We start from the raw sequence: 24,434 nt of genomic DNA, 5'->3' as shown, positions 1-24,434 counted from the left end.
AGGATAGACAGGTTTTATTTAAAGGAGGAAGCCGTCTCTTCCGCAGTGTCCGTGGTTGAGGTGGAATTCTCCGATCACTGTATGATTTTGTTTTCCTTGAATGTTTCAGAGACCCCCCCAGATGGGTAAAAGTTATTGGAAGCTGAATTCGTCCCTCCTGGAGGAAGCGGAGATAAGACAGTCCTTTGAGGATTTTCTTCAGAGTCAGGTACCTTTACTGGACCTTTGTAGTAGTAAGTCAGAGTGGTGAGAGATATTCAAGAAGCGGGTTGCGGGGTTCTTCCGCCAGCTCTCAAGCCTCAGGTCCCTGAATAGGTACCGCCTGTATCAGGGTCTGAGGAGGAAACTCGAGCTCCTTGTCTCGACTGGAGGTAGCCGGGAGGATATCTCCAGAGTGAAGTCCTTGCTGATGAGGTGTCAGTACGATAGGCACGCATCTTTGGTTTTTGAGAGGGATTACGGGAGGTACCGATCGCCCGACCCTTACAAGAACTGTAAGATGTCAGTGTCAGGATTCGGCAGGCTGGAGGTGGATCCTCTGTGTCAGAGAGGGATTGGCGTGGACCGTGTCGGTGGACCGGTTCTAAGTTGCTACTGGTTTTCACCAGAGCCCGCCGCAAAGCGGGTTGGACTTGCAGCGGCGGTAGCAACCAGGTCGTATCCACCGGTAACGGCTCAACCTCTCTGACTGCTGAGATAGGCGCGGTACAAGGGAGTAGATAAGAGCAGAGTCGGACGTAGCAGAAGGTCAGGGCAGGCAGCAAGGATCGTAGTCAGGGGCAACGGCAAGAGGTCTGGAACACAGGCTAGGAACACACAAGGAAACGCTTTCACTGGCACAATGGCAACAAGATCCGGCAAGGAAGTGCAGGGGAAGTGAGGTATTATAGGGAAGTGCACAGGTGAAGATACTGATTAAAACCCATGCGCCAATCAGTGGCGCACCGGCCCTTTAAATCGCAAAGACCCGGCACGCGCGCCCTAGGGAGCGGGGCCGTGCGCGCCGGGACAGCACAGACGGGGAACGAGTCTGGTAAGCGAGTCGGGATGCGTATCGCGAGCGGGCGCGTCCCGCATCGCGAATCGCATCCCGGCTGGGGACATTATCGCAGCGCACCCGGTCAGCAGGTCTGACCGGGGCGCTGCGAACAAGAGAACGCCGTGAGCGCTCCGGGGAGGAGCGAGGACCTGGAGCGCTCGGCGTTACAGTCAGTGAATAGTAAAGTGGTCTCAGATTGATAGTACGGGATCTCTGAATCGGTCCAGATCAGGGATCCTGGAGGTCGTCAGATCCTTCTACTCGCACCTCTTGGGAAGGAAGGATCTAGATCGAGACGGGATGTCGGCTTTCCTGGCTGAAACTATTCCTGAGCCAGGGGTAGACCCCGCTCTTGATGTTTTGGCAGAAGAAATCAGGGAAGAGGAAGTGAGACTGGCGATCGAGGGGCTCGCCCCCAAGAAGTCGCCAGGTCCGGTACAGGACCTTTAAGGAGGCTTTAGCTCCCCTCTTGACTGAGGTATTCAATGAGTGTCTCTCCTCGGGCACTCTACCAAAGTCAATGAGGAGGTCAGCCCTGATTCTTCTGTCAAAGGGTAAAGATCCTAGCCGGATTGAGAATTGGAGGCCCATAGCTCTTCTCAATACGTACAGGAAGCTTCTGGCCAAGATACTGTTTAATCGGTTGGTGAAGTTTGCACCCCGGCTCCTTTCGGGGGCCCAGCACTGCTCAGTTCTGGGCCGAAGCACCTTAAGTGCTGTCCTCAGTGTCAGGGAGGCAGTGGAGCGGAGTAGTGCGGGTCTCTGGAAGGGGTACATGCTGTCCTTGGATCAGGCCAAAGCATTTGATCAGGTGAACCACGAGTACCTCTGGTCCGTCCTCCTGAGATATGGCTTACCGAGTACTTTTGTGAATTGGCTTGTCACCTTATATGCAGGGGCAGAGTTTCCCGCTTATACGTGTTCGCAATCGATCCCTTCGTCCGGAGGGTAGATTGTGGGCGGGAGTCGGGATGACTCTGGCGGAGCCGGATGTCGCCCAGAGAGTGGTGGCGAATAGTAATGATGTCACTATTTTCGTCTCCTCACGGGAGGAGGTCGATGTGGTGATGTCAGAGGTGGACCGCTACTCGGAGGCATCCGGGTCCAAGATCAACCGGGATAAGTGTGAAAGTCTCTGGCTGGGAGGGGGAGATCCCACGTTTGATCTCCCGGACACCCTTCCAGGGCTCCAAGAGTCAGCAAAAATTCTGGGCATCACATTCGGCCAGGATGATTATCCCACCAAAAACTGGGACGGTAAGCTCCAGGATGCCACTCAGAGGGTGAACCAGTGGAAGGGTTGGTCTATGACCCTCAGGGAAAGGGTACACCTGATCAAATCGTACCTGCTCCCCTTGTTTATCTATCTGGGCAGTGTATGTATCTTACCAGAGGCTTACTACACTAGGATCTACAGCCTGTTTTTCCAACTGTTATGGGGGAACAGGTTGAACCTAGTCAAGAGGGAGGTTACGTACCGAACGAGGAGACTAGGGGGTTTATCTATGGTAAACCCCGTGGTGTTCTTAACGAACACCTTCTTGAAAGCCAACATTGCAAACCTCTGGAAAGAGAGGGCTCCTCCGTGGGTACTCTCCTGCAGGGAGTGGTTTCGGCCTTTCTTCCAGGAATGGGAGACAGGAGGGCAAGTGAAGGACCTCCGTACGCCCCATGGATATCTTCCGGCTTACGCTACCCCGACTCTGAAGGCGATACGTCGGTGGGGTCTGGGAGTGTGGGAGATCAGGACCCAGTCAAGGCAGTTCCTTGACAAACGGGTTCTGTTGACCCACTTCCAGAAGCCTCTGGCGCTCAGGGACTGCCCAGGTCGGGATCTGAGGGTGGGGTTGTATCTTTTAAACATGAAAAGGATCCCCCAGAAGTTTTGGGACTTGGCCTGGCGCTGCTTTCAGGGGAAGCTATGTGTAAAGGACAACCTGAAGTACAGGAACTCTGATGACCGGGGATGTCCCCGAGAAGAGTGCGGGGACACGCTGGAAAGCATGGACCACTTTCTGCTTCATTGTCCCTTTAACATAGGGGTCTATAACAGGGTGGGCGCTTCCATCGGCTGGAGTCAACTTGCCGGCCTTGCCTATCCGGAGTGGGCTTATGGGGCATTCAGGAACCTGGGTGGCCGAGATCGGGGCACTTTATTCTTAGTCAGTTTAGTGGTTAGGTACTACACGTGGAACGCACGGTGCTTAGTGTCGACCCAACAGAAAATCCTCTCCGAGGTGGAGGTATGTAGGAACATCACTGGTGACTTCGGGAAGATCAGGTCTTTGGAGTATGGCAGTCTTGGTACCAGTAGGGCTTCTCTCCTGTGGAGAGGTTTCTCATTTCATGTGCCCTAGGTACTAAACCTTTTGGGTAGAGTACCTTTTATTTTTGGTTAGGGGCAGTGTTATAGGGGTAGAGATAGGGTGAGGGCAGGGTCAGATTTATTGTAGGGATAGAATTAGGGAGAATTGGAGGGGGAGTTAGGGAAAGAGTATAAAATGATTTATGTATCAGGTCTGCCATCCTTCTCCCTGGTGGAGGGCTGATGCATGTGCACATTAGCTTTTTGTTTTGTTTTCAATTTACATGGTATGAAGGGCTTACAGGCAACCAAACTTGGGCCTAAAGGGGGTGGTGGTTCAGAATGTATAAGTTTGTATATAAGTTGGTTGGGAGGAGTGTTAGGTGGGGAGGGTGTATTTGTGGGTGGTGGGGTTTTTTTGAGTGGTATTTTGGGGACCTGACATGGGTCAGTTAAGGACTGGACTTTGAGAACTGTATGGACGGTATGGACTCTGACCCATGTACAGGAGGGGTGGTGTGGGTGAGGGGACAGTTTTAGTGTAGGTGTTTTCCGTGTTTTTTGTATATATTGGGTTTTGTATTTTATATTGTTTTATATTGTTTTATATTATATAGTGTATAGTGGCAGTCGGGTCAGTAGTTAAGTGGTGTCATATGTGTTTATGTGTATATATGTGTGTGCGTTTATGTGTATATACATGTGTATGTATATATATATATGTATGTGTATGCTTGCGCATATGCATGTATACATGTTTGTGTATAAAATTTTATATTTTATTTTTTCCTCCTTGGGGGGGCTGCTCCCCACCGGTGTCTCTGCTCTCCTCGCCTTCGGCTTCGCGGTCTCGCTTTTCGGCGGTGTTGTCCTCTTTTTCGGTTCTGGCTTGCTCTTTTTGGGTCCGGCGCTCGCCGGTTTCTGGGCCGCGCGCGGATCCTCTCTGGCCGTCCTCGGCTCCTTGCCGTGCTGGGCGTGCTTCGCGGGCCTTGCGGCCGTGCGGGGGCGGTGCGTGGGGCTGGGGTCTTTGGGCCCTCTCTCCGGCCGCATCTCCGCGCTGCTTTTCCCTGCCCTTCTTTCACCAGTGGATCTCTGGCTGGGAGGCAGAGTGTTATTTAGTAGCAAGTTGTGCTGAAATATTTATTTATTTATTATTATTTTTTTATTTTTTTTTTTTCCCCTGGGTAAGGGTAATTTTTGAGTTACAGCCAAGTTGTGCTACTTTTATGTTCCTTTTCTTTAGTTTTATAGCCAAGTCGTGCTTTATTTTATGTTTTATATATTTTTATAAGCCAAGTTGGGCTATTTTTATGTTCTTCTTTTTTGGAATGCGTGTTTGTGTGAGTTATTTTGTCTTTTGGTATGGGAAAGTAAAAGTATATTTTAGTAAATTTGGGCTGGCCGGTTAGGCAGATTTTGTTTTTGTAATTTTATTTATGTTTGTTATAGCTGGTTAAGCTTGTTTTTGTTTTATGTTTTGTATCAGATCTGTTTTTCATTTTTATAATAAAAAGAGTTACAGGATATAACTCAGGATCAGTACAGGATAAGTAATGTAATGTATGTACACAGTGACCTCACCAGCAGTATAGTGAGTACAGCTCTGGAGGGTGTGGTCACTAGGTGTGTCTGTTGCTGAGCTCCTGAGACTCCAGACTTCCAGAGGAGAGAGGCTGATTTTTCCACCTGCTTTCCCAGGAAGGTGGCAGATTCCTGGGGGAGCCATCAGCATGAATCCCCTGACCTCCACTCCTCGGTCCAGGCTGGCGAGGGGTGTAGAGGGAAAGCTACCAGCCAGTGCCCCGGCTGGAGGGGTTAGAAGATCTGGCAGGGTCCGCAGCGATGTGGATTCTGTCCCTCCAGCAATGGTTGGAAGCCGCAAGGCTCTCAGCCAGGAAGAAAAGCCTGCAAGCAAGACAGGTTTAAAGAAGGTCTCTGCAGCACAGAAGAGCTCCTCCAAGAGCCAGGTTGTGGAGCAGCGGGGCCAGAGAAGACCCAAGGAGTCTATGGCGACATACAGCTCCAGACTTGCTGCCAAGATTGGTGAGTACGAACTCCTTGGGAAGAAGCTGAGGGAGCTGAGAGAGGAGCTAAAGTTTGCAAAGTATCAGGTGAGCACAACTACCAAGCGGAGGAAACCAGAGTACTCTGCAAGGGTTAAGTCCTTGAGGCTGGAGCTGGAGGAGACTGAGCTGAGGAGAATGGCTGTCCTGGAGGGGAGCAATTTATTTAGGGAGAAACTTCTTAATGAGGATCGCTCCTCCAGGATGAAATCCCCAGTAAAAGAAGAGGAGATTGGGGGTGATTGTTCAGCAGATGAGAGCAGTAGTGAGGATGAGGTACAAGAAATGGAGGCTGAAGAGGCTAAGGTGCTGGCAAGTGGGGAAGCTGTGGAAGCCAAGCCGCAGCCAATGCAGGGTGTGAACATGTCCCAAGCAAGTCTACCTGCAGGACAAGTGGCATTACCACCTTCATCGTGCGAGAGTGCTGGCGAGGAGGAAGAGGGTTGTGGTGGCGCCCTGCTGGCACAAATTGTAAAGATGGAGTCCCCCATGCATTTGGATCATTTTAGTTTTGGCGACGACCTTGGAGAGGAACAAATAATTAAAAAGAAGAAGAAAAGACAGAAAAAAACATCTGAGCAAGTAAGCCTGATTTATGTTCCTTTTGTGCACCCTGGGCCGGCTGCAAAGTCAGTTCAGGGTGCAGACCCTGGTAATCTGCCTGTCCCCCCTTCTGCATATGTGGAGCGGGGCCAGAACACTGGGGATAATACAGTAAAGATGGGGGAAAGCACTGACCTCGCTTGTCATAGTACCGGGGCCAGCACCTGCAAAGATACGGCCAAGGGGCCGGACAGTGTTGCGGACAAGGTAGCATGTCCCCAGTTTGGGGATATTGGCGCAGCGGGGCACTCCTCTGCAGGTGAGGGGGGGGAGTGTCCAGGTGGCAGAGGTTGGTATGGAGCTCGGGTGGCCGGGCAATTATAAAGACAAGGGAGAGGGCAGCTCCCAGAACAGGTCTGGCACTGCAGGGCACTCCTCTGCAGGCAAAGGGGGGAGTGTCCAGGTGTCTGGAACCGGAGCGCCATTCTCGGCGGCCCAGTCAGCGGTGTCTGGCTCTTTTGAGTTGTGGAGCTGTGGTGGGGCTGCTGTGGGTGGAGCTGGCGGTGGAGGACTGGTACCACAGGAACATGGACATGATACAACCCATGCAATGTTAGTAGCAGTTAAAGAAATTGAAGCTGAGGTATTGGCGGAGGCCGAAAGCAAAGTATGCGACAAAGCAGCTTCTTCCGATATTTCTAAAGGGAAGACTGCTGCAAGGTTGAGTGTGCCCAATGAAGCCAATGATGCAAGTGTAAAGCCCAGCATCATAAAGCCAGCAAGATTACATCCCGGCCAGTCCAGTGCAGCTAGGCAGGAGGAGACAGGCACAAGTGTTATGTATAATGTTACTGCCTCTACTGTTGTTTCTGGGGGGAGTGGTGTCGGTCCGGCTGCCCCCCCGGCAGCGACTGCTCCAATAAGGAGTTATGCTAATGTCGCTGCTGGGGGTCCCAGGGGATCCTCATCTCTTAATCCAGGGGAAGGTAACTTGCAACAGCGCCTCCTGGAGGCTTTAAGGAGAGGGGATAGAACGCTCCAGGTAGAGGACCGGGAGGTCGACTTGTCTTTTTGGATAGAAAGACATGGACTTGGGGCATTCCGAGAGCATAATGGGGAGGTGGTCTGGTCCCTTCCAACAAGCGGGCAGGAGCGTGGTCGGAGGAATGTGGCCCGTCTGGTATGGAGAGGCGGTGATGCATGCCCTTCTAGGGCAAAAGTTGTGGAGCTTCTTTTCCAGATTGGATTCAGGGCTAATGACATCTTTGCTCTGATCGACCCCTTCGGTACCTCTGAGTTCGACATCAGTTTTGTGAAGCCAGAAGGGCTTGAGCTCTTTTGGTCTAATCACGCACTGGTGAAGGACGAGCCTGTCGGGCAGGATTTCGCTGTGAAGGCGGTATCCCGCCAGAGTTTTGTCAAGAAAGTGACCGTTCTGACACGTAACGAGTCTCTTTCTTGCTATGACATCATGACCTGGCTGAGCAGGTATGGGGAGGTGACGGACGTCCCCAAGAAAAATCTGGATGAACATGGCATTTGGTCTGGAGCCTGGACGTTTTCCGTCCGCCTCCGCCGTTCAGGTAACACTGTCGCACACATTCCATCAGCCGCCTTTCTCGGCCGCGATAGGATCCAAGTCTTTTACCAGGGACAGCCGAAGCTGTGCCACAAGTGTGGTGATCCCACACACTTTAGCGCAAACTGCACTAAGCAGATGTGCGCATTGTGCGGTGCGGAGGGTCATCTGGCTGCCACCTGTGGCCGGATTCGCTGTAACCTGTGTGGTGACCTTGGTCACCCATTTAGCCGGTGTCCCCGCTCATTCTCCAATGCTGTGACCACCCGGGATGGGGAGAGCAGTGAGGTTGCCTCATCTGGGGTGGGGGCCAGCAGAGGAGAAGGGGCACTAGAGCCAATGAAGAAAGTTAAGAACAAGAGCCCCTCTAAGCTTAGGAGGGAGGAGAGGCGCAGAAGGAGCAGGGATCTTGAAAGTTCCCTGGTAGAAGGTGTAGTCCGGGATCCTGCTCCCGACGCTGGCTCAGAGAAGACAGCTGAGGCTCTTGGGGACGCCGAGTTAGGTGAAGAGATAAGGAAACTTCGTAAAGAGGAGGCAAATAGGGCCATTTCCTCAAGTTCCTCTCAATATGAAAGTTTGGATGAGGAAGATGGGAAAGGGCAAAAGGAAAAACAAAAGTGCGGCAGAAGGAGGCAGGGCCAGAGGGTACTCAGGGCATCATCTTCCTCCTCCGGTGTTGCAGGCCAAGTGCCTGGGAAAAGCCTGACCAACCCCCCTCTGATCGTTCTATCCAATAGGTATCGGGCCCTTGGCAAGGACTCTTCCCTTTCTTTGGAGGGGGAGGCTGAGAGTCTTTGTTCAGAGGCGGAGGAACCTCCGGGAGGTGCTGAGCCTGTTCCTTCTGAGGTAACTTCCTTGGGAGGGCAGGTGGCCCCTGGGTCAGGAGATGAGGATCGTGGGATGGATATGTCAGCATCCCTAAAGAGGTCTAAAAAGAAGGAAAGGGGGTCTTCTTCTGATGGGGAAGGGGGGAAGAAGAAGGGTAAGAGGTAAAGGGGATAGGCCATCCAACTCGATCACTCAGGATGGCGGCACTCACCCCATTGACGCTGGCATCCATTAACTGTGCCAGCATTAAGTCTGATATGGCTAGATTTGCAGCCTTTGATTTTCTCGGCCGAGTTGAAGCCGACATTTTGTATCTGCAAGAGACCAGGTTGTCAGATCTAGCCTCCCTGGTAAAAGCCAGGAGAGAGTGGAGGCGCGGCCCCTCCCACTGGTCTCTTGCGGCTGAGCCATATAGTGGGGTGGCGGTCCTTTTTACCGCTCCTGTTGAATGCAGACGGGTTATCGAGTTGGAAATGGGGAGGTGCCTGATCTTAGATGTCCTCATGAAGGGGCAAGAGCTCCGGCTCATTAACATCTACGCCCCACAAACAAAGTGGGACCGTAAAAGCCTCTTTATGAGGATCAAGCCCTTCCTTTTTACAAGTCGGCAAGTGATCTTTGGAGGGGACTTCAATACTGTCACGAGGTCCCAAGATAGGAGAGGCTCCAATGGTCCGCTGGCTTATGATAGTATAGCCCTCAATAGCATAGTTAGGGAAGCTCGCCTAGAGGACGCCCACATCCGGAGCCCCTCAGGCCACGTGGGTTTCACCTATCATCGAGGGAGCTGCAGGTCTAGGATAGACAGGTTTTATTTAAAGGAGGAAGCCGTCTCTTCTGCAGTGTCCGTGATTGAGGTGGAATTCTCCGATCACTGTATGATTTTGTTTTCCTTGAATGTTTCAGAGACCCCCCGGATGGGTAAAGGTTATTGGAAGCTGAATTCGTCCCTCCTGGAGGAAGCGGAGATAAGACAGTCCTTTGAGGATTTTCTTCAGAGTCAGGTACCTTTACTGGGCCTTTGTAGTAGTAAGTCAGAGTGAAGGGAGATATTCAAGAAGCGGGTTGCGGGGTTCTTCCGCCAGCTCTCGAGCCTCAGGTCCCTGAACAGGTATCGGCTGTATCAGGGTCTGAGGAGGAAACTCGAGCTCCTTGTCTCGACTGGAGGTAGCCGGGAGGATATCTCCAGAGTGAAGTCCTTGCTGATGAGGTGTCAGTACGATAGGCACGCATCTTTCGTTTTTGAGAGGGATTTCGGGAAGTACCGCTCGCCCGACCCTTACAGAAACTGTAAGATGTCAGTGAGTAGTAAAGTCATTTCAGGACTGATCGATAGTACGGGATCTCTGAATCGGTCCAGATCAGGGATCCTGGAGGTTGTCAGATCCTTCTACTCACACCTCTTGGGGAGGAAGGATCTAGATCGGGACAAGATGTCGGCTTTCCTGGCTGAAACCATTCCTGAGCCAGGGGTAGACCCCTCTCTTGATGTTTTGGCAGAAGAAATCAAGGAAGAGGAAGTTAGACTGGCGATCGAGGGGCTTGCCCCTAAGAAGTCTCCAGGTCCGGATGGCTTAACATCCGAGTGGTACAGGACCTTTAAGGAGTCTTTAGCTCCCCTCTTGACTGAGGTATTTAATGAGTGTCTCTCCTCGGGCACTCTGCCAAAGTCAATGAGGAGGTCGGCCCTGATTCTTCTCTCAAAGGGTAAAGATCCTAGCCGGATTGAGAATTGGAGACCCATAGCTCTTCTCAATACGGACAGGAAGCTTCTGGCCAAGATACTGTTTAATCGGTTGGTGAAGTTTGCACCCCGGCTCCTTTCGGGGGCCCAGCACTGCTCTGTTCCGGGCCGAAGCACCTTAAGTGCTGTCCTCAGTGTCAGGGAGGCAGTGGAGCGGAGTAGTGCGGGTCTCTGGAAGGGGTACTTGTTGTCCTTGGATCAGGCCAAAGCATTTGATCGGGTGAACCACGAGTACCTCTGGTCCGTCCTCCTGAGATATGGCTTACCGAGTACTTTTGTGAATTGGCTTGTCACCATATATGCAGGGACAGAGAGTTTCCCACTGGTGAATAGTGTTGCTTGCGAATATTCACAATTCGAATATTATTCGCGAATATCGCATATTCGCGAATTCGCGAATTTCGCGAATATAGCGCTATATATTCGTAATTACGAATATTGTTTTTTTTTTTTTTTTTCTTCACAGTACACATCACAGTGATCACCCCTCTCTGCTTCCAGCTTGTGTGGTGTAAAGAAGGCTCTAATACTACTGTGTGAGACTGGCGTGCGAACATTCGCATATCTAATTTTCGCATATGCGAATTATCGCACATGCGAATTTTCGCACGTGTTAATTTTGTATATGCCAATATTCACTTATGTTAATTTCCGCATTCGCGAATTTTCGCATATACGAATATTCGCATATGCGAAAATAAAACGAGAACATAACGAATATGCGAATATTCGCGAATATATGACGAATATTCATCCATATATTCGCGAATATTCGCGAATTCGAATATGGCCTATGCCGCTCAACACTACTGGTGAACGGTTGGTCTGGCCGCTCTTTTGAGGTGGGGTCCGGAGTCCGTCAGGGTTGTCCTTTGAGCCCGCTGTTATACGTGTTCGCAATCGATCCCTTCGTCCGGAGGGTAGATTGTGGGCCGTTAGCGGGAGTCGGGATGAGTCTGGCGGAGCTGGATGTCGCCCAGAGAGTGGTGGCGTACGCTGATGATGTCACCATTTTCGTCTCCTCGAGGGTGAAGGTCGAGGTGGTGATGTCGGAGGTGGATCGTTACTCGGAGGCATCCGGGTCCAAGATCAATCGGGATAAGTGTGAAAGTCTCTGGCTGGGAGGGGGGGATCCCATGTTTGATCTCCCGGACACCCTTCCAGGGCCCCAAGAGTCAGCAAAAGTTTTGGGCATCACATTCGGCCAGGATGATTATCCCACCAAAAACTGGGATGGTAAGCTCCAGGATGCCACTCAGAAGGTGGACCAGTGGAAGGGTTGGTCTATGACCCTCAGGGAAAGGGTACACCTGATCAAATCATACCTGCTCCCCTTGTTTATCTATCTGGGCAGCGTATGTATCTTGCCAGAGGCTTACTACACTAGGATCTACAGCCTGTTTTTCCAACTGTTATGGGGGAACAGGATGAACCTAGTCAAGAGGGAGGTTACGTACCGCACGAGGAGACTAGGGGGTTTATCTATGGTAAACCCTGTGGTGTTCTTAACGAACACCTTCTTGAAAGCCAACATCGCAAACCTCTGGAAAGAGAGGGCTCCTCCGTGGGTACTCTCCTGCAGGGAATGGTTTCGGCCTTTCTTCCAGGAATGGGAGAGAGGAGGGCGAGTGAAGGTCCTCCGTACACCACATGGATATCTTCCGGCTTACGCTACCCCGACTCTGAAGGCGATACGTCGGTGGGGTCTGGGAGTGTGGGAGATCAGGACCCAGTCAAGGCGTTCCCTTGACAAACGGGTTCTGTTGACCCACTTCCAGAAGCCTCTGGCGCTCAGGGACTGCCCAGGTCGGGATCTGAGGGTTGGTTTAAGTCTTTTGAACTCGAAACGGATCCCCCAGAAGTTTTGGGACTTGGCCTGGCGCTGCTTTCAGGGGAAGCTATGTGTAAGGGACAACCTGAAGTGTAGGAGCTCTGATGACCGGGACTGTCCCCGAGAAGAGTGCAGGAACACGCTGGAAAGCATGGACCACTTCCTGCTTCATTGTCCCTTTAATATAGGGGTCTACAACCGGGTGGGCGCTTCCATCGGCTGGAGTCAACTTGCCGGCCTTGCCTATCCGGAGTGGGCTTATGGAGCATTCAAGATCCTGGGTGGCCGAGATCGGTGCACATTATTTTTAGTTAGCTTAGTGGTTAGGTACCACACGTGGAATGCACGGTGTTTATTATCTACACAGCGAAAAATCCTCTCTGAGGTGGAGGTCTGTAGGAATATCACTGGTGACCTCGGGAAGATCAGGTCTTTAGAGTATGGCAGATTGGGTACAAGTAAGGCTTCTCTCCTATGGAGAGGGTTTTCATTTGATGTGCCCTAGATGCTGAACCCTTTGGGGGAGGCACCTTAATTCTGGTTAGGGATAGAGTGGTAGGGTCAGTGTAGGGTCAGTGTGTAGGGACAGCTTAAACTTTAGGGGCAGCGATAGTGTGAGTCTAGGGTAAAGTAGGTGAGGGATAGGTTTAAAAATTATTTGGTATCTGGTCTGCCATACTCTGATCCCGGTGGAGGGCTGGCGCATGTCACCTTTAGCTTTTTGTTTTGTTTTAGAGAAATGAGTGTATGAAGGGCTTGCAGGTAACTGAACTTGGGCCTTACAATTGTTATGTTATGTATATAGTAATGTAGTTATATGTATAGTTATGTTTGTTTATGTTAATAAGTGTATAGTATGTGTTTAAGTAATTATGTTGTGTGGCAAACCTTTTGGTGGCATGGCTGAATAGGCCTTGCTGTTACTTTCTTGCATATATGTATATAGGGGGCTATAGAATAGGTTGGGTGGGGGAATGGGGGGTAAGAGGTGAGCTGGGTGGAGCCATTGATGAACAATATTGGACTCCATGATGCCCGGCTCCTGGTGTGGATTATGGACTGGACTGGACATTTATACCATCTCATGGCCAGAGGGGCTGGAGGGGCTTTGGGATTAGATAGTGAAAGAGTTGTTATTGTTATTCATTTACCGGTACCTGTATTTCTGTATTACCGTATATTTATGCTAACTAATGTTTAGTTACCTTTCGTTTTAGTTAAGGCAGCCAGATCTATTTGTTTAGAATTTTTTTATTTATTTTTTATTTTTTTATTTATGTATTTATTTATTTTTTAATTTTTAATTTTTTTATATATATTAGGAGAGGATGGGTATGAGTGTGATATCCGCTAATGATGGTGGTGAGGATGGGTGTGAGTGAGTGTGGAATCGGCTGGTGAGAGAGAGAGAGAGAGAGAGAGAGAGAGAGAAAGGAAAAAAAAAAAAGTGTATGTATGTTTATATTTATATGTATGTTTATATGTATGTTTATATGTATGTTTATATGTATGTTTATGTTTATATGTATGTTTATATGTATGTTTATATGTATGTTTATATGTATGTTTATATGTATGTTTATATGTATGTTTATATGTATATGTTTATATGTATGTTTATATGTATGTTTATATGTATGTTTATATGTATGTTTATATGTATGTTTATATGTATGTTTTGTCTGTAATGTATCTGCTGCCTGTTAGTCAATATTTTCATTATGTCCAGGTTTGGACGGCTTTTATTTCCTATTGCCGGACATGGCAGAGTTTTCGTTTGTGAGTTTGGTGTGAGTTTGGTGTGATGTATGGTGTTGGGGTACACATATTATTTCATTAGTTTATATATACGTGTACGTAATTAGTTTTAGTTGAAACTGGACTGGCTGGTAAAAGTTTAGTTTTTGTTATAATGACAATTTGTCTTATTTTGTTTCATATTTATGGCGCATGTAAGCTGAGTTTATGTTATGTATTATTGATTATGTCTGTTATGTTTTAGATTTTTATAATAAAAAGATTTACAGGATATAACTCAGGATCAGTACAGGATAAGTAATGTAATGTATGTACACAGTGACCTCACCAGCAGAATAGTGAGTACAGCTCTGGAGTATAATACAGGATATAACTCAGGATCAGTACAGGATAAGTAATGTAATGTATGTACACAGTGACCTCACCAGCAGAATAGTGAGTACAGCTCTGGAGTATAATACAGGATATAACTCAGGATCAGTACAGGATAAGTAATGTAATGTATGTACACAGTGACCTCACCAGCAGAATAGTGAGTACAGCTCTGGAGTATAATACAGGATATAACTCAGGATCAGTACAGAATAAGTAATGTAATGTATGTACATAGTGACCCCACCAGCAGAATAGTGAGTACAGCTCTGGAGTATAATACAGGATATAACTCAGGATCAGTACAGTAAGGATGCAGAATATTCCTGGAAGAGCTGGTACATATGATTTACGTCTATGATAGATATAGTGGGAGATTTAACAAAACCTGTGTAGAGGAAAAGTGGTCCAGTTGCCCATAGCAACCAATCAGCTCGCTTTTTTCATTTTTAAAGAGGCCTGGAAAAAATGAAAGAAGAAATCTGATTGGTTGCTATGGGCAACTGCACCACTTTTCCTCTACACAGATTTTGATGAATTTCCCCCATAAAGTATACACAATCATTTAGAGACATAACTTGTAGCTTCTGGGCCACAATGCAAAATCTGCAACAGGACCCCATGTGCCAATTACCGATGTACTTTGGGGCCCCAGTGCAACTGCTCCCTCTGCACCCTCTATAACTACACCTCTGCAATCATCACCCGATGTAAATACCCCAGTGGATCAGCATGGACATACATCTGCTGTACCTGGCGTTCTTATAGTCTGTTCATACAGAAATGTGACCTTTGCTTCAGCCGTGACCTCCCATACATTGTCCTTACTACTGTTGAACTTCCATCGATTTTTCTTTCGTGGGTGGGGGCAGGGATTTAGCTGAAAAGTTTACAAAGCTGAAAAGAGAAAACATGAAATATATCTGTAAGTGTATCAGAATGTATGAACGCTTCACCTTGGAGGAACCTCCTTTAAAGGGGTGCTCCGCTGCTCAGCGTTTGGAGCAAACTGTTCCAAACGCTGGAGCTGGCGCCTGGAGCTCGTGATGTCATAGCCCCGCCTCCTCATGACATCACACTCCGCCCCCTCAATGCAAGTCTATGGGAGGGGGCGTGACAGCCATCACGCCCCCTCCTATAGACTTGTATTGAGGGGGTGGGTGGGAAATCATGAGGGGGCGGGGCAATGACATCACGAGCTCCCGACGCCGGCTCCAGCGTGGGGGTGGGGGCGTGGCGTTGCAAGAGAACTGAGTTCCTGCACTTTTTCCAGAGCAGGCACACCATTCCCATTAGCAGGAGTTCTGCAGGGCCTGCCCTTGAGTGGAAATCTTGGGTGAGTTCCTGCACTTTTTTTCCCAGGACTTGACCCCTGAGGACCCCCCTTATAGGAAGCTTGTCTCAAGCAGGCAGATAGGACCCCCTTGTAGAACTTTATCACAGGAAGGCAGGTAGAAACCCCTGTAGGAAGTTTGTCCCAGATAAGTAGGTAGGACCCCCTTGTAGGAATATTGTCCCAGGAAGGTAACACACACTTATAGTAAGATGGTAGGTAGGAAATTTGGAAGGTAGAAAGTCTGCCAAGTAGGTAGGAAGGTAATAGGTTTTGAAGGTAGGTAGAAAGTTTGGTAGGTAGATATGTAGGGAAGATGTCTGGTAAGTAGCCAGCAAGGATGTTTGGCAGGAAGGCAGTTTGGTTGGTAGGTAGGTAGGTCCCCACACCCCACCCTTTGACCCCTTATTAGCCGTGATGATGCGATGCTCCATATTCTGAGTACAGAGGAATCCTGCTGAGGCCGCTGATTGGTTTTGGAAGTCACCTGACGTATGCAGCTTAAGTAACACTTAATTTTTTAAAGTTGTACAATCTTTATTGATAAAGGCTGACAAAAACATGGACGCCACCAAAAAGTTCTTGGATGCGCTGGTACTTAACACACCAGGACACACATTTACATCCTGTCATCATGCGAGCACCGGAGCTGCACTGTTAAAAAAAAAATGTATAAATATATTTGGTAAATTTAATGTTAATGATCCTGTGCGGTAAATGGTACAAATATTTTAAAAAAAGAACAAAATAGTTGCTTTTTGTTCATATGACAATCTACATTTTTTTTAATAAAAAGTGATTAAAAAGTCACGTGACACAAAAAAAATTACAGATCACAGCGCAAAAAATTAGCCCTATTAAGGCTCTGTATAGGGAGGTTATAGGTGGTCAGAATAGGACAACATCAAGCATATTGGGGGAGATTCATCAAGACCAGCGCAGAGGAAAAGTCGACATGTCATTTTTACCTTAAAGTGTACAGCGTGAGAACGAACCGTCCCAAAAATTTGGCTTTTTAATTTCCCCACACAAATAATATTTTTTTGGTTTTCCCATATATTTAATTGTAAAATAAGTGATTCCATTACAAAGTATAATTGAATGCACAAAAAAAAGTCAAATACATGGGTCTGTGGATGGTGGCAAAATATAAGAGAATCTTAGACAGCGAGGAAGAAAAAAACAAAATGCTAAATCAAAAGTGTCCTTAAGGGGTTAGAGATATGTAGGGCATGAAACCATAGTTGGCACTGCCAGTTCGGGTGAGCCTATCCCTATGGTCATGTTCCCGTCTCGACTTGATGAATGAATGTGGATCTGAGGTATTTCTCAGAAGTTGGTTCTTCTAAGACACAAAATGTTCTAATCTGCAAATCAGAGCAGAAAACTGTGATGTCTCCGGCAGGCGAGGGGTGATGATCCCACCAGAGAGAGGGTGAGATATGTCATATAAAGCTGGAGCCCGCTGGTCATGGACGGGCAGATGTTAGGCCAATGGTGACCATAGATAAGGCATACACCATTGATCTATAGCAGTGGTCTCCAAACTGTGGACCTCCAGATGTTGCACAACTCCCATAAACGACTTTCCGGGAATGCTGGGAGTTGTGCTTTTGCAACATCTGGAGGACCACAGATCTATAGTGTCCAGTCCTGATTCTTTTGAGACTGAAGGACAAAACATTGGTAAGAAATTTTCCAAAATGGTCACAGTATTTAACCTGTTGGGGACGAAGGGCGTATGTATACGCCCTTGCGTCCTGGTACTTAAGGACGAAGGGCGTATCCATACGCCCGTGGGAATTCCGGTCCCCGCCGCGCGCCGGGTGGGGACCGGACTGGGGTGACTGCTGATATCTATCAGCAGGCACCCCCTGCAAATGCCCAGGGGGGTCATTAGACCCCCCCATGTCGGCGATCGGCGCAAATCGCAAGTTAATTCACACTTGCGATTTGCGCCGATTACGGGTCATTGCGGGTCTATGGTGACCCGGAATAGAAGGGGGATCACGGGTGTCTAAGACACCCACGATCCCCCTAAAGCGATAGGAGTGAGGTGGCAGAGTTGCCACCCCTCCTATCACTGCTATTGGTGGTCTAGACGCGACCACCAATAGCAGATCTGGGGCGGAGGGGTTTACTTTCGTTTTCCCCGTCCTGCCCATCCACAATAGGCGGGGCAGAACGGGGAAAACGAAGAGGAGCGGCGCCGAAGATCACTTACCCGTCAGGAGGCAGCGGAGCGACGGCGATCAGCGGGCGGCGACGGAGATCTGCGGGCGGCGGGCGGCAGAAGAGGACGGCTCCCTGGATGCGACGGAAGCCGGTGAGTTGCCTAGCAACATCTAGAGGGCTACAGTCTGAGACCACTATAGTGGTCTCTAGACTGTAGCCCTCCAGATGTTGCAAAACTACAACTCCCAGCATGCCCAGACAGCTGTTTGCTGTGTGGGCATGCTGGAATTTGTAGTTTTGCAACAGCTGGAGGTCTACAGTTTAGAGACCACTGCACAGTGATCTCTATACTGCCCTCTAGATCTTGCAAAACTACAACTCCTAGCATGCCCACACAGCTGTTTGCTGTCCGGGCATGCTGGGAGTTGTAGTTTTGCAACATCTGGAGGTCCCCAGTTTGGAGATCACTGTTCAGTGGTCTCTAAATTGTAGCACTCCAGATGTTTCAAAACTACAAATTCCAGCATGCCCACACAGCAAACAGCTGTCTCGGAGTTGTAGTTGCGTACCTCCAGCTGTTGCATAACTACATCTCCCAGCATGCACTTCTGTGATCAGTACATGCTGGGAATTGTAGTTTTGCAACAGCTGGAGGCACACTGGTTGGAAAATATTGAGTTAGGTAACAGAACCTAACTGAAGGTTTTCCAACCAGTGTGCCTCCAGCTGTTGCAAAACTACAACTCCCAGCATGCACGGTCTGTCAGTACATGCTGGGAGTTGTAGTTTTGAAACAGTTGGAGGTTTGCCCCCCCCCCCCATGTGAACGTACAGGGTACATTCACACAGGCGGGTTTACAGTAAGTTTCCTGCTTCAAGTATGAGCTGCGGCAAATTTTTTGCCGCAGCGCAAATTCCTAGCGGGAAACTCACCGTAACCCGCCAGTGTGAATGTACCCTAAAAACACTACGCTACCACCTAATAAAGAGTAAAACACTACATATACACCCCCTTACACTGTCCCCCCCCCCCAATAAAAATGAAAAACGTATTGTACGGCAGTGTTTCCAAAACGGAGCCTCCAGCTGTTGCAAAACAACAACTCCCAGCATTTCTGGACAGCCACTGACTCTCCAGGCATGCTGGGAGTTTAGCAACAGCTGGAGGCACCCTGTTTGGGAATCACTGGCGTAGAATACCCCTATGTCCACCCCTATGCAATCCCTAATTTAGTCCTCAAATGCGCATGGTGCTCTCTCACTTCGGAGCCCTGTCGTATTTCAAGGAAACAGTTTAGGGCCACACATGGGGGTATTTCCGTACACGAGAGAAATTACACTACAAATTTTGGGGGGCTTTTTCTCCTTTTACCCCTTATGAAAAGGAAAAGTTGGGGTCTACACCAGCCTGTTAGTGTAAAAAAAATTTTTTTTACACTAACATGCTGGTGTTGCCCTTTACTTTTTATTTTCACAAGAGGTAAAAGGAAAAAAAGACCCCCAAAATTTGTAAAGCAATTTCTCCTGAGTACAGAAATACCCCATATGTGGGCGTAAAATGCTCTGCGGGCGCACAACAAGGCTCAGGACTGAGAGCACACCGGGTACATTTGATGCCTAAATTGGTGATTTGCACAGGGGTGGCTGATTTTACAGCGGTTCTGACATAAATGCAAAAAAATAAATACCCACATGTGACCCCATTTTGGAAACTACACCCCTCCTGTAATGTAATAAGGGGTACAGTGAGCATTTACGCCCCACAGGTGTCTGACAGATTTTTGGAACAGTGGTCACTGAAAATGAAAAATGTAATTTTTTTGTTTGCACAGCCCACTGTTCCAAAGATCTGTCAAATGCCAGTGGGGTATAAATACTCACTGCACCCCTTATTACATTCCGTGAGGGGTGTAGTTTCCAAAATGGGGTCACATGTGGAGGGGTCCACTCTTCTGGCACCACGGGGGGCTTTGTAAATGCACATGGCCCCCGACTTCCATTCCAAACAAATTATCTCTCTAAAAGCTCAATGGCGCTCCTTCACTTCTGAGCATTGTAGTTTGCTCGCAGTGCACTTGACATCCAAACATGGGGTATTTCCATACTCAGAAGAAATGGGGTTACAAATTTTGAGGGGCATTTTCTCCTATTACCCTTTGTAAAAAAAAAGTACAATTTGAGGAAAAAACAGCATTTTAGTGAAAAAAAATTTTTTTCATTTACACATCCGACTTTAACAAAAAGTTGTCAAACACCTGTGGGGTGTTAAGGTTCACCGTACCCCTTGTTACGTTCCTTGAGGGGTGTAGTTTCCATAATAGTGTGCGATGTGTTTTTTTTTTTGCTGTCCTGGCACCATAGGGGCTTCCTAAATGGGACATGCCCCCCAAAAACCATTTCAGTAAAACTCACTCACCCTAAATCCCATTGTTGCTCCTTCGCTTCTGAGCCCTCTAGTGCACCCGCCGAACACTTGACATACACATATGAGGTATTTTCTTACTTGAGAGAAATTGGGTTACAAATTTTGAGAGGATTTTTTTCCTTTTACATCTTGTAAAAATTCAAAAACTGGGTCTACAAGAACATGCGAGTGTAAAAAATGAAGATTTTGAATTTTCTCCTTCACTTTGCTGCTATTCCTGTGAAACACCTAAAGGGTTAACACACTTACTGATTGTCTTTTTGAATACTTTGAGGGGTGCAGTTTTTATAATGGGGTAATTTATGGGGTATTTCTAACCAGAAGACCCTTCAAATCCACTTCAAACCTGAACTGGTCCCTGAAAAATTCCGATTTTGAAAATTTTGCCAAAAATTGGAAAATTGCTGCTGAACTTTGAAGCCCTCTGATGTCTTCCAAAAGTAAAAACTCATCAATTTTATGATGCAAACATAAAGTAGACATATTGTGTATGTGAATCAATGTATAATTTATTTGGAATATCCATATTCTTTATAAGCAGAGAGCTTCAAAGTTAAAAAAATGCTAAAATGCTAATTTTTCATGAAATTTTTGAATTTTTCACCAAGAAATGATGCAAGTATCGACGAAAATTTACCACTAACATAAAGTAGAATATGTCACAAAAAAAAAATCTTCGGATTCAAATTTATAAGTAAAAGCATCTCAGAGTTATTAATGCTTAAAGTGACAGTGGTCAGATTTGCAAAAAATGCTCCCGTCCTTAGGGTCATAATGGGCTCCGTCCCCAAGGGGTTAAAGATGGACTCCACCCCTAGACATGTTATCCCCTATCCAAAGAATTAACCTTTCTAATAAACAAAACATTAACCTAATATACTTCATAAGAAAAGGTATCTCATTGTTATAGAAATCATGGCATATAAAAAAGACCACTAGGGGTCCTCATACCATCCAGAACATAGGGGGAGATTTATCAAAACCTGTCCAGAGGAAAAGTTGCTGAGTTGCCCATAGCAACCAATCAGATCACTGCTTTCATTTTTAAAAAGGCCTCTGAAAAATGAAAGCAGCGATCTGATTGGTTGCTATGGGCAACTGGGCAACTTTTCTTCTGCACAGGTTTTGATAAATCTCCCCCATAATCCTGTCCGGCTGCAGCATCATCTTTGTCCCAGCTGAAGCACAGGCAGAAACAAAGTCCACAAAGGGAGGGTGGGATTAGATCTTCTGCCCTATCAGACTGCAGCACGAAAACAAAGAGGCTTTACAGGGCAGCCTGCAGTGATTGGATGAAGAGATCCAGAACCGCACAGCAGACTCAGGGAGGAAGATGAGTCATATAGAGTGAGGACACGCCCCCCCTACCCCAGAGCACAAGATGACAAACCAAGTGAGCACTAAAAAGAATGTATTTAGGAGAGAAATATAGGTGCTAGACACACACAAAAAATTATATGTACATAATCAGGAAGAGGTACTAAGTAGTGATCGACCGATTATCGGTTTGGCCGATATTATTGGCCGATAATCGCGATTTTGGACATTATCGGTATCGGCAATTACCTTGCCGATATGCCGATAAGGCCCCGCCCCCCGGGCCAGAGATGACCATCGCCGCCGCATTGTCTCCCCCCATCCTCTGCCCACATACCGCCGCCGCTGCCCCATCACCCTCCCCCATCCTCTGCCCACATACCGCCACCACCGCCCCATCGCCTCCCCCCATCCTCTGCCCACATACCGCCGCCACCACCCCATCGCCTCCCCCAATGCCCGGTGTTATAATTACCTGTTCCCTGGGGTCGCGGACCCCCGGGAACAGGTAATTATAACACCGGGGATAGGGAGAGGCGATGGGGGGGCGGCGGTATGTGGGCAGAGGATGGTGGAAGGCGATGGGGCAGCGGCGGCAGTATGTGGGCAGAGGATGGTGGGAGGCATTGGGGCAGCGGCATGTGGCCAGAGGATGGGGGGAGGCAATGGGGCAGCGGCGGCAGTATGTGGGCAGAGGATGGGGGGGGGAGGCGATGGGGCAACTGTGGTGGTTAGACTCAGGACCCCAAGGCAGGAAGGGGGAGAGAAGCAAGTGGCGGCGGCGATCTCTGGCACCGCAAAAGCCGCTGCAGTTCATTGATTTAAAGCGCCCTCTTTAAATCATTGATCTGCAATGGCTTCTTCCCCGCCGGGGGGGGATTAAAATAGCCGATAACTTTTACCGGAATATCGGTATAAGTTATCGGCTATCGGCCTGAAAGGTGACAGATTATCGGTATCGGCTCTAAAAAATCGATATCGGTCGATCCCTAGTACTAAGTAACATGTAACAATTTTTATGTGGGATATCATAGATACTCTTTAAGGTTTGTTCAATCAGAAAATAGGCTTCAACTTAGTTTTGGTTAAAGTGTTTCCTATTAATTAAAAAAATCTTATGACACTGCCCAGACAGGTCAAAGGTTTTGATCGAAGCAAATCTCAGGTGTGATCAATAATTTGACATCTGGGCAAGTTTTTTTTTAAATTTTTTTATTAATAGTTACACTTTAAGTTTAGATCAACCATTAGTTGGCTTAAAGGTGTATTCCGGGCAAAAATATTTTATCCCCTATCCAAAGGATAGGTAATAAGATGTCTGATCGCGGGGGGCCTGCTGCTGAAACCCCCGCGATATCCCTGCTGCGGGTGCTGAATCTCCAGTTTCAGAAACCTCTGGGTTTCCGGGACTGGGGACGTGACGTCACACCACGCCCCCTCCATTCATGTCTATGGGAGGGGGTGTGACGTCCATCATGCCCCCTCCCATAGACATGAATGGAGGGGGCGTGGCATGACGTCGCATCCCCAGTCCCGGAAACCCGGAGGTTTCTCCGAAATTGGAGACGCAGCTCCCGCATAGAATGCGGGTGCTGCAGGGAGTTTGCGGGGGGGTCCCAGCGGCGGGCCCCCCACGATCAGACATCTTATCCCCTATCCTTCGGATAGGGGATAAAATGTTTTTGCCCGGAATACCCCTTTAAAGCGGTACTCCGCTACTCAGCGTTTGGAACAAACTGTTCCGAACGCTGGAGCTGGCGCCGGAAGCTGGTGACATCATAGCCCCGCCTCCTCACGATGTCACGCCGAGCCCCCTCAATGCAAGTCTCCCATAGACTTGCATTGAGGGGGCGGGATGTCATGGGGGCGGGGCTATGATGTCACGAGCCCATAGAAATTGTATCCCATATCCAATGTGTGCTAGAATTCGGCGCACCCCTTTTTTATCGTGACTGTGCCCCTCATTACCAGGCCACGCCCCCTGTACAGACCAATCAGAAAAGTGTAAACAAAAGGTATCACAAATGCATGGTAAATGTGGCGGAAGTCATATCCTGGGCCGCGTCTGCTTTCTCTGCATCAGGTATTTTTTTATAGTGATTTACTGTACTTTGTCATTAAAGGGGCACTCTGCTGCTCAGCGTTTGGAACAAATTGTTTCGAACGCTGGAGCCGTCACCGGGAGCTCGTGATGTCATAGCCCAGCCCCCTGGTGACATCACGCCCCGCCCCCTCAATGCAAGTCTATGGGAGGGGGCGTGACGAGCGGGCCGTCACGCCCCCTCTAATAGACTTACATTGAGGGAGTGGGGTGTGACGTCATGAGGGGGTGGGGCTATGAGGTCACGACTTGGCGCCAGCTCCAGCGTTCGAAACAATTTGTACCAAACGCTGAGCAGCGGAGTACCCCTTTTTACCTTTTAAAAAAACAAATAAGGGTGCATTCACATCGGGTGCCGGATCCGGTGGGGGGAGGGGCAAACTGGGCGCTCCCGTACACTGGCCGGATCAGCCCGTGACTCAATTTACTTTAATGATCCGACCGGAGTCAAACGGTGACTCCAGTCGGTTCAGTTTTGACCCGTATGCGGTTTTGGACCGGACCTAAAACCGGAGTATACTACGGTTTTTGGTCCGGTCAGGAAACCGCATACGGGTCAAAACTGAGCCGTCCGGAGTCAAACGGTCATTAAAGTAAATGGAGTCACGGGCTGATTTGGCCGGGGTACGGGAGCGCCCAGTTTGCCCCTCCCCCCGCCGGATCCGGCACCCGTATGTTCAAAACGTGGTGTGAATGCACCCTAACATATGTTCAATAAATAAAAAAATAAAATAAACTCCAAAATTATACCGTAAAAAAAAAACTGTAGCACCAAGGGGTTAAAGCTGCAGGACCAAGGGGTTAAAGCCGTCTGTCTGGTCACAGGTCTTCTCGCCTTTTGCTAATATCATGGAAATCAGCGCGAGGATGTGATCCAGAGGATGGTGACAGGATGATGATCCCTGGAGGATGACGGCCTCTCTGTACAAAGAATAAAACAGAACAACTATTCATCATCATCATCATCCGCTAAATGTGCGTGAAAAAAGCGAAAACATTCTGAAGCGCTCACAGCTCCTGT

General features: G+C 48.4%; 1 protein-coding gene across 4 annotated transcripts in view; it reads right to left on the bottom strand.

The window, feature by feature from the left end:
- The window catches only part of XDH (xanthine dehydrogenase), a 181,965-nt gene that overhangs the window by 140,237 nt on the left and 17,294 nt on the right, over positions 1 to 24,434 (bottom strand). The window contains exon 2 of one of the 4 annotated variants that reach the window (XM_056568530.1): positions 14,816 to 14,959. The exons of 2 other annotated variants lie outside the window; for them this stretch is intronic. The gene's annotated coding sequence lies outside the window, so the exon portion shown is untranslated. Of the gene's footprint in view, positions 1 to 14,815; positions 14,960 to 17,619; positions 17,698 to 24,434 lie in introns of those variants that run through there. One more of the 4 variants, XM_056568529.1, reaches the window with a different exon arrangement.

The sequence above is a fragment of the Hyla sarda genome, chromosome 3 (genome assembly GCF_029499605.1).
Source record: "Hyla sarda isolate aHylSar1 chromosome 3, aHylSar1.hap1, whole genome shotgun sequence".
Classification (NCBI taxonomy): Eukaryota; Metazoa; Chordata; class Amphibia; order Anura; family Hylidae; genus Hyla; species Hyla sarda.
Note: the sequence above shows the minus strand (reverse complement) of the source record. Positions and strands in the feature narration are given on the sequence as shown.